Source organism: Tupaia chinensis, unplaced genomic scaffold (assembly GCF_000334495.1).
Source record: "Tupaia chinensis unplaced genomic scaffold, TupChi_1.0 Scaffold000225_1, whole genome shotgun sequence".
Classification (NCBI taxonomy): Eukaryota; Metazoa; Chordata; class Mammalia; order Scandentia; family Tupaiidae; genus Tupaia; species Tupaia belangeri.
In genome coordinates, this window is record NW_006159700.1 from 4,594,337 (window position 1) to 4,603,379 (window position 9,043).

Here is a 9,043-nt window from a genome sequence, read left to right on the forward strand (position 1 = left end):
TCAGCTGTTTAGTTAGAACAGGCAAGTTCTGCCTATGTAACAGTATTGAATGTTGGGTCAAGGGAGAAATTACTAAAAACATTATAAAGATGGAAAGTGGCCCTGTTTTGTTTTTTTCAGCTACAGCTCTGAACTCTAAATTTCGAGAGACCTGAAATAGGGGACATAAGAGCAATGTGTTTTTGAAGATGGTATATTGCTGCTTTATGATCTCTGTGTAAGAAGTGATGATATTTAAACTTTTAGAATAAATCATTGTTCTTGGATTATTTCTTCTGTATCTCACTGACTATGTTGATCAATCTTGATACATGTCCTCTGGCATTTGAGGAGGGCATGGAGTTTGATGCTTACCTCTTGCTAAGAAAACCAAATGGCAAAAATCTCCTTACAAATGCCTTTCAGTATGGAGCAAAGAAATGGGGTTATTCTGCAAGTGACTATGACTCCACAGTTTGGTAGCCCCGAGACTGAGTTTCCCTGTGGGGTATAAAGAGTCTAGAAGGTGATTGAAGAATTCTGAAAGAATGCTACTTCAAAAGACTGCCTCTGGGGCTGAGAAACTTCTGCACAAAAGACTGAGGAAAAAAACAGTAAGATTCATTAAACTTGCACCACTAAATTCAAGAACTGTGCCATGGGGGTGTGGTAGGACAGGATATAGGAATTTAGGTAAGTGTGGTAGATTAAATTATTATCCAGAAAGGTTCAGTCTCTTGTCCCCACTTCCATAGGGGCTGGGCTTGTCCATATGCTTAGTTTTGACAACCGAATGTCAGATGTGATACAACATGGGTTTGACATACTCGCATATTCGTTGTCCTCCTTTATGCCTCTGTTCTTCCTGAGAAGAATGTCTCAGCTAGCTCACTTATCTCAGGAAAAGATAAGGATTAAGACAAATGGAATAAAGCCACTTCTCATTAAAGCAAACTAGATTAGTCCATCCCTTTCAAACCACAGACTTCTGAGAAATTATAATTGATTTTTGTGTTAATCCACTGGTTTGGGGAGGTGCTTATACGGTAACAGCAGCTAATTGACTTAGGGAGACACTCCAAGGAACCTAAGCGAGTGTCCTGCAGGATAACTGATTAGTGAACTATGTGAGGCTTTTAATTCCTGACATAAGATAGTTCTAATACCCACAAGTAGCCAGGTAACTTCAGGTTATGACCAGGATATTGTTCAGAGATAGAAAAGGGAAAACAAACAGAATTGAGTTTTAGCGGAATTTATTTAGGTATATGTAAAAATGTTTATAAATTAAAAGTTATATTTTATTTTCTTTTAGAAATAACTGCTTGGGGCTGGTAGTTGGCATGGTGGTTGGACCTCCACATGGCTGACCACAGTTTGAGTCCCAGACCTGACAACTTGTATTCTCACTTTCTCTCTTTCTCTCTCTCTCTCTCAGTCCCTCTCTGGTCAAATTTTAAATAAATAAATAAATAAATAAATAAAATAAATAAAGTTAAATAAAATGATTCCTTTAAAAAAAAAAAGAAGCAACTGTTTTAGGTGCCAGCAGGTGGCATGGTGGTTAAGGGCACTGGACTCCCACATGGGGGACTGCAGTTCCAGTCCTGCACCTGGCGATTTGCTTTCTCACTTTCCCTCTCTCTCTCTTACTCTGGTAAAAATTTAAATAAATGAATATTTTTTTAAAAAAAGAAATAACTGCTTTAAAAATGTGAAATAAGAGATCTGAAATAAGGCCAGCAGGTGCCACGATGGTTAAGTGGCTGGATCTCACAGTTTGAATCTGAGACCTGACAGCTTGATGATCACACTGTGTGTGTGTGCATGCATGTGTACCCAAAATCCCAAGAAGAGAATGAAAGAGAAGAGATTGTGATGTGACCATTTCCCTGGGGGTTATTTTTCATTCTTCCCACTTTTATCTCTCTGTCTCTTTCCAGCAAGCACATGTGCCTTCTAGGAAACAAGAGGAAAAAGAGAGAGAGAGAGAGAGAATGCGCTAAAGTAGAATATGCTCACCAGAAAGTAAATCATCTTTCCACAATTTATCTACTAGGTTAAATTATCCTTTAAGCATTGGTTGGGTAGTTTAGATAATTTGTGGTCACAGAATAATCCTCATCTACTAATTAATATAGTAACATCATTAATTCCATGTAAGTAGTTTGATTGGATTAATGGCGATCCATGGTGTCATTACCCATAGAACAAAGCTTTTCACATATTGTTTAATTAAAACAGTTTCCATTGCCTACTAATCCAATGGATTTTTTTGGTTATTTTTGGTAACTTTAAACTTTATTTTTTGTTCATATCTTAAAAATATGAATGATTAAAATGGTAATTATTGAAGTATAGAATTTAGCATAGCCATCCAGCCCTATAGCCTGCTGGTTAAGGGTGCTGGATCTCTCTTAGCCTATCACAGTTCAATCCTGGCTCTGGCAGCCTTAAAACCATGATGGGCACATATGTGCCCCAAATCACAACAAGACAGAGAAATGGAGAAATGGATTGTGAAAAGACCATGCCCCATTGGGGAGTGCTTTCCCTCTTTCTCTTTGTCTGTTTCTTTGTCTCTCTACGGCCAGTGCACACACCCTCTGGCAATTAAAGAAAAAAATGACTAGGGTTAGCAGATGGTGTGGCAGTTAAGGCACTGGATTCTCACATGGCTGTCCGGTTGAGTCCTGGACCTGGTGGCTTGAAAAATCATGTGGGACGTGTGTGCATGCATGCCCCAAATCCCAGGAGAACAGAGAAGAAGGGATTGTGGTGTGGCCATCTCCCTTGGAGGGCTGACTTCTCACTTTCCCTCATTGTCTTTCTCTTGGGAGCCCAGGCATCCTATAACAAAAACCTTAGGGAAAAAAAAAAGAATTTATTAAGGCTACAGTGATAATTAAAATATGAAATAAAGTACAATAGTATAAATTTAGGTTATCTTTGGAGTTATTATGTTAACTTGTTTAATTTGCTAATGGCACCTCAGGAGAACTATTCCTTGCTTCCTTGAGAGTGTAATTTTTTTGTCCTTCCTATTCCTAATAAATTACAGATCTGACACTCCTTTTAGACCATCAAAGATGGAGAATTCCCAGTGATCGGGAAGTAGAGAATACTTTTTTTCCTTTTCTTTTCTTTCTTTCTTTTTTCTCTTTTTTTTTTTTTTTTTTTTTAACCAGTTGTGGCTGTGTCTGCCTGGGGGGAAACAAATCCAACCAACCAATAATAAACTACTGTCTGAAGCTTGATCTGTCCTTTTATGGAAGAGTGTGATACATATCCCAGAGCAGCTCAGAATAGAACTTGAACCTGTTTCTTTACCTAATCCCTTGTGGAAGAGGTTATAAGGGGCAAAGAACAATGGGGAAGATTAATCTCCCTGGATATATGTCAAGAACAAAGAAATTCCTTAGAGGGAAAAGCAGCGTAAAAGAAAAGAAGAAAGAAGTATAAATACAAGTTTGGTTTAAAGACACTGCATTGGAGGTTAAACTGTTGGTTCTCCTTATATTGACCTGTGCACTGTGCCCATGAATTTATCTAAACTCCAGGGAGAGAGAGCCATAATGAAAGACAAAGAAAAGTTCTAGAGGCAGTAACTTTAAATTTTACAGAAGACATTGAAAGCACTACTTATGTCTTTTATAACCAAAGAACAACATTTGAACTGCAGGTGCAGCCCATAATATCTATTCAGACTAGTTTATATTTAGAACGGCAAACACACATTGGCTCTTGGCACTTACAGAATGAATAGCTCTGCCTTTGGCACAGGTCTTGGTAGCTTTGGCAAGAGACACCTCCTGGAAATAAAGTAGAAGTGTGAAAACTACATAGCAAGTGATAACAATGATATATACATGATGAGAAAGTAAGAGACATTGTCTAAAGACTATGAAAACTATCAGGGAGGAAGTTGAGGAAGGTGAATTCTTGGAGAGAAGTGAGAATCAAAGCAAGAGAAGTGATTTGTGTGAAAATATTCTTTACGGTTATATTATTATTTCCAAGTAGATGTAATCTGATTAAACAAAATGTAGGTGCTACCTTGATATACGTACATGTTTAAAATTTGGAAAAGAAAAGGAAAGAATGAAGCTATCTGCTGTCCCTATATCTACAGATAACAAAATAGAATCTTTGGATGCTTGATGAAGAAAATAGAGTTGGATCAAGCTGAGACACCAGCACACGGGGTTGAAACTACATTGGTTGAAAGGTGGCCTGAGAGATCATGTACTTCTGATTCAAAAGTTTTATGCATGTTTTATACTCCTTTTTTTTGATATAAACTGCAAAGCTAAAGAAGAACATAAGAAACAGAATAAAATTAGGTAAAAATGATCATACAACTGTAAAAAAATAAAAAGGGTTAAATGATGCAAATTTTTGATAAAATTAATATTAAAAGAAATTTGAAGAGAATTTTAGAAGCATAGTTAGATATTGGAATATAGGCAAGAAAGAAAATCCCAAGTCATTTTCTGTTTCTACTATGAAGCAAGTAACAACTGTGCCTGAAATGATATGGTTAAAGCTCTGATCCATGTCTACCTGCCTCTAAGTCTGTTGTGTCTGCCACTTCAGTAGGTTGTCTTGGAGTATTTGAAGTCACTTTAATTCTTTTTCAGCCTCTCACACTATTTAGAAGACTTTAAACACTTTATGTTTTATTATTCCTGAGAAGTGAAGGATGAATAAATATAATTTTTAAGAATGATAACAGTTTACTGCACATGCACCAGGTGGTCTTGTTTTTCATAATTTAACAGATTCTTATGTAACATAAACATTATCAATTTATGTATGTGTTTTATAATTTTTAAATTTATACTCTAGGCTGCTGCAACTTAAGAAATCATACCAACTTAAACGACTAAATAAGGAATATTAGCAACAAGTATTTTAAAGAGGAAAAACGTGCTGAGTTTTTGTTCCTTTATTTAGAAAACATATTCTGACTCCCAAATGCCATATAATAAGAACTGTGTTTAAACCAACCACTTAGGGACAGATATGAAGGGTAGATGATTTACTCAAGTAATAAGAAAGAGAAAAGGAAAACGGAAAAAAAAAACAGTATTCTTTTCAATTACTTATTACTGGTGTGTAGAAATATGCCTAAGGAAAATTGTAATGAAACTTATCTGCAAATTTGGAAATATTAGATCTATTATAAAGCCAGGTCTGCATAGACACAATTATTTCTGTCCTTAGGGATGAATCCTTGCTTAATAGTTTCATAAGGAAACGTTTTATTCAACTTTAAGCCTTATATAAACAGATATTTTCAAGTAGATAATAATGAGAGCTTCTTTAAGCTTTCTCATACTTAAAAAAATACAATTCACATTTATGAGGTAAACCTTCAGTGCTTCAGCAATAGAGTATTATGTAAGTAAAAATCTATTTAAACAAAAGTATAGCAGAAATATACCAACTTACAGGAATGTATAAAATGTGTATGTAGTCTGTTGAATCTGAATTTTAAAAAAGGAAATTGATGTTATTGCTCAGTCTTTGATGCGATTGTTTGGATTGTTTAGGTTAGCAGGGTAAATTATGACAAAAAGATCATCACAATTTATACCAGAAAACCTGATGAGATAGCCGGAAGTGTTCATCCATGTTAACTATTACTGTGATTTTAACAGCCACAAATGCAGTGGATGCACTGTTGCATTGATGATCCAGCTAGTACTAGTAACATTGCTATTGGCGACATTATTTTCTGAAATTACAAGAAATTCTTTTAAAAAACATGGTTCATTTATTTAAACTCAACAAGTCGCTCCAGTCAGCTAGAATCATGGGCATGCACATGTATCAGACATGTACAGGGAGACCTCAGGGTGCAGACTTGGGACCCCTCCATGTGGCCTTGGCCTTATGGAAAATTGCATTATTGCTGAGCCCTGTAACTAACCTCAACACTTTTTCTTTTTTTAAACAAATATTGCCAGATGGTGCCTGAGCTTGCTACAGAGACAGAGGGAGAAGGAGAAAGCACCTTCTAATGAGATGTGGTCACACGACAATCCCTTCTACTCCATTTCTCTATCCTGTCTGGAGTTGAGGTATGAATGCACACATATCCAGCATGTTCTCCAAGCCACCTGTCTAGGACTCAAAGCATGCTGCGGGCCATGTGGAATCTGGTCCTCCTCAGCTATCAGGCTTCTGGGCTGCTCAAGAAATTCTTGAGGGACCAGCAGTTTGCGTAATGGCTATGTCACTGGACTCCCATGTAGTCGACTGTGGTTTGAGTCCTGGAACCGGTGGCTTAAAACACACTGGGTGTGTGTGCGTGCATGCCCAAGATCCTGAGAGGAGACTGGAGGAGATGCGATTGCGGCGTGGCCATCCCCCCTGGGGGGTGATTTCTCGCTTTCTGTCTCTCTGTCTCTCTCTGTCTGTCTGGTGAGCACACGTGCCCTATAGCAGGAAAAAAAAAAAGAAAGAAATTCTTGATAAAGATTTGAATAAGTCAAATTGTAGTCCCTTGACTCACATGCCAGTTATACTGATAAAAAGTTAATGGTTCACTAAAACGGTGCAGAAACATTTAATGTTTTTCATACAAGGGAGAGATGAAACTTAGACTCAGATAGGTAAAATCAAAACACTCATTTACTAGAATATCTCTCTGGCTGACAATTTGAAATTGTGCAGGACTAATTTCAGGTCTTTTTTGTAATAGACTGTCCTGTGTCTTGTAGGACATCCAGCAAGGTACTCAATCCTTAAGCACTCACTGATCAGGTGGTAATAAACAAAATGCCCAAACTGACTGTAATGTAAATGGAGTCAGGATGGTTTAGTCTGGCTCCCTCACCTACTATCTCATCATCTTTGAAGGCCACAAGGTAAATAACTTATGTTATTAGCTGCACTGCACATACACGCTTGTTATGAAATTAGGTCTGTTGTTTTATACCACTGAATATAACATGCATGTCTGTGTGCAACAGTTTTGTTTTGGCAATGATCACTATTGTCTGAAGCCCCTTTTAGGGGAAGGAGGGGTACCTGATCAGCTTGCTTAGAGCTGCCCTGCTCTGCTCTGCCCTGCTAGCTCAGCTCAGCCTTGGTGCAGGCTGGTGAGCCCTGATGGCCTTGGCTTGGTTCAGCCTTGACTCACCTGAGCATATCTCTGCACACCATGAGCTCCAAGAGGGAGGCAAGCGCTCTGTGGACATTCTCCATGTGCGTTACTAGTTCTAAGAAGGAGGAAGTGCTTGCCTGTGCTGCTGTGGGCTTAGGGCCTACTAAGAGCTTTGTAAGCTCTCACTAACCTCAGCCAATAAACAACAAGACATCTGTGCCTTGTGTCTTTCTCCAACTCCGTGCATCGACCCACTCTTTGGAGGAGGAAAGAAACACTAGCCCTAAATCCTAACACAGAGACAGGATGATATTTGCTAATATTAACTTCTATCAGCACCTTAGGAAGAGTTGTTTAAAGTTTCAGTAAAAGAAGAAATTACTTACAAGTCAAAGGTAGTTAAATAGCATTTGAAATACTTTAATCAAAGGCCTATACTTCAGCCACAGGTACAGCAAGCCATTTAATTACTGTTAACTAAATCTAGAGATTTGTCAATTAACATAAGAAATAGTATAAAGAAATTTTCATTATCTAAATTAGTGTTGTACAAGGTAAGTGACTGGTTAAAAATAATGTATAGGTCAGTCTCTCGGTCCCATTTCCATGAGGAGGATGCTCTGAGATTCCGTGTCGGTAGGCTCCCTCCCGCTTCCCTGCCACAGCCACAGCAAAGATGGCCTCAGGAGTGCAAGTTGCTGATGAAGTATGTTGTATTTTTTATGACATGAAATTTATAAAATGCTCCAAACCAGAAGAAATCAAGAAAAGAAAGAAGGCTGTCATTTTTTGTCTCAGTGCAGAAAAAAAGTATATCATTGTAGAAGAAGGGAAGGAGATCTTGGTTGGAGATGTTGGTGTAACCATCACCCGATCCATTCAAACATTTTGTGGGAATGCTTTCTGACAAAGCTTGCGCTATGCTTTGTATGATGTAAGCTTTGAAACTAAGGAATTCAGAAAAGAAGGGTTGATTTTTTTTGGTGTGGCCACCAGAACTAGCACCTTTGAAAAGTAAAATGATCTTCGTGAGCTCTAAGGATGCAATCAAAAAGAAATTTCAAGGTATAAAACATGAATGTCAAGCATATAGGCCAGAAAACCTCAATCGGGCGTGTATCACTGAGAAGTTAGGACGGGACCAGCAGTTAGTGTATTGGCTATGTCGCTGGTCTCCCATGTAGTTGACCGTGGGTGGTTCGCGTCCAGGACCCGGCGACTTAAAACTCACGTGGGGGGGGGGGGACTCACGCCGGGCGAAATTAAGTGGATCCCTAATTGTAGCTTTCAAAAGGTTGCCCTGGGACCAGCGGTTAGCATAATGGCTATGTTGCTGGACTCCCACGTAGTCGACTTGGTTTGCTTCCCGGACCCAGTGGCTTAAACTTGCGCCGGGCGTGTGTGCATGCGTGCCCAAAATCCCGAGAGGAGAATGGAGGAGAAGGGATTGCGGCGTGGCCATCCCCTCTGGGGGGTGATTTCTCGCTTTCTATTTCTCTGTCTCTCTCTGTCTGTCTGTCGAGTGCACGTGCCCTATAGCAAAAAAACTCTCCAAAAAAAAAAAAAAGAAAGATTGCCCAGTGTAGCTTCATCATTCAGTGCCACAAATCAAAAGCTTCCATCTTTAAAGTTACCTTCTTGCTATATAAGTAAAGCAAATATTATTTAGGCAAGGGTCTCACTGAGGGGAACTGTCTTGTCATCTTTTAGACTTAGCTACATATTCTATAAACACGTGCAAATGGCCCTAAATAAACCTAAAGTCTAAAGTTAAAATAATAATAATAATAATAATATACAGGTATCATGAGTTATAAAAATCTGAGGAGTTCAGTAATCTAACAGTTCTGTGGAAACATCTTAGATCCAGTGTCCCACTGTGACTTGCTAGAAGATTTTGTCTCTTGATCCAACTAGAATGTGAGATGATCCTGTTAGCAAAATATTTGT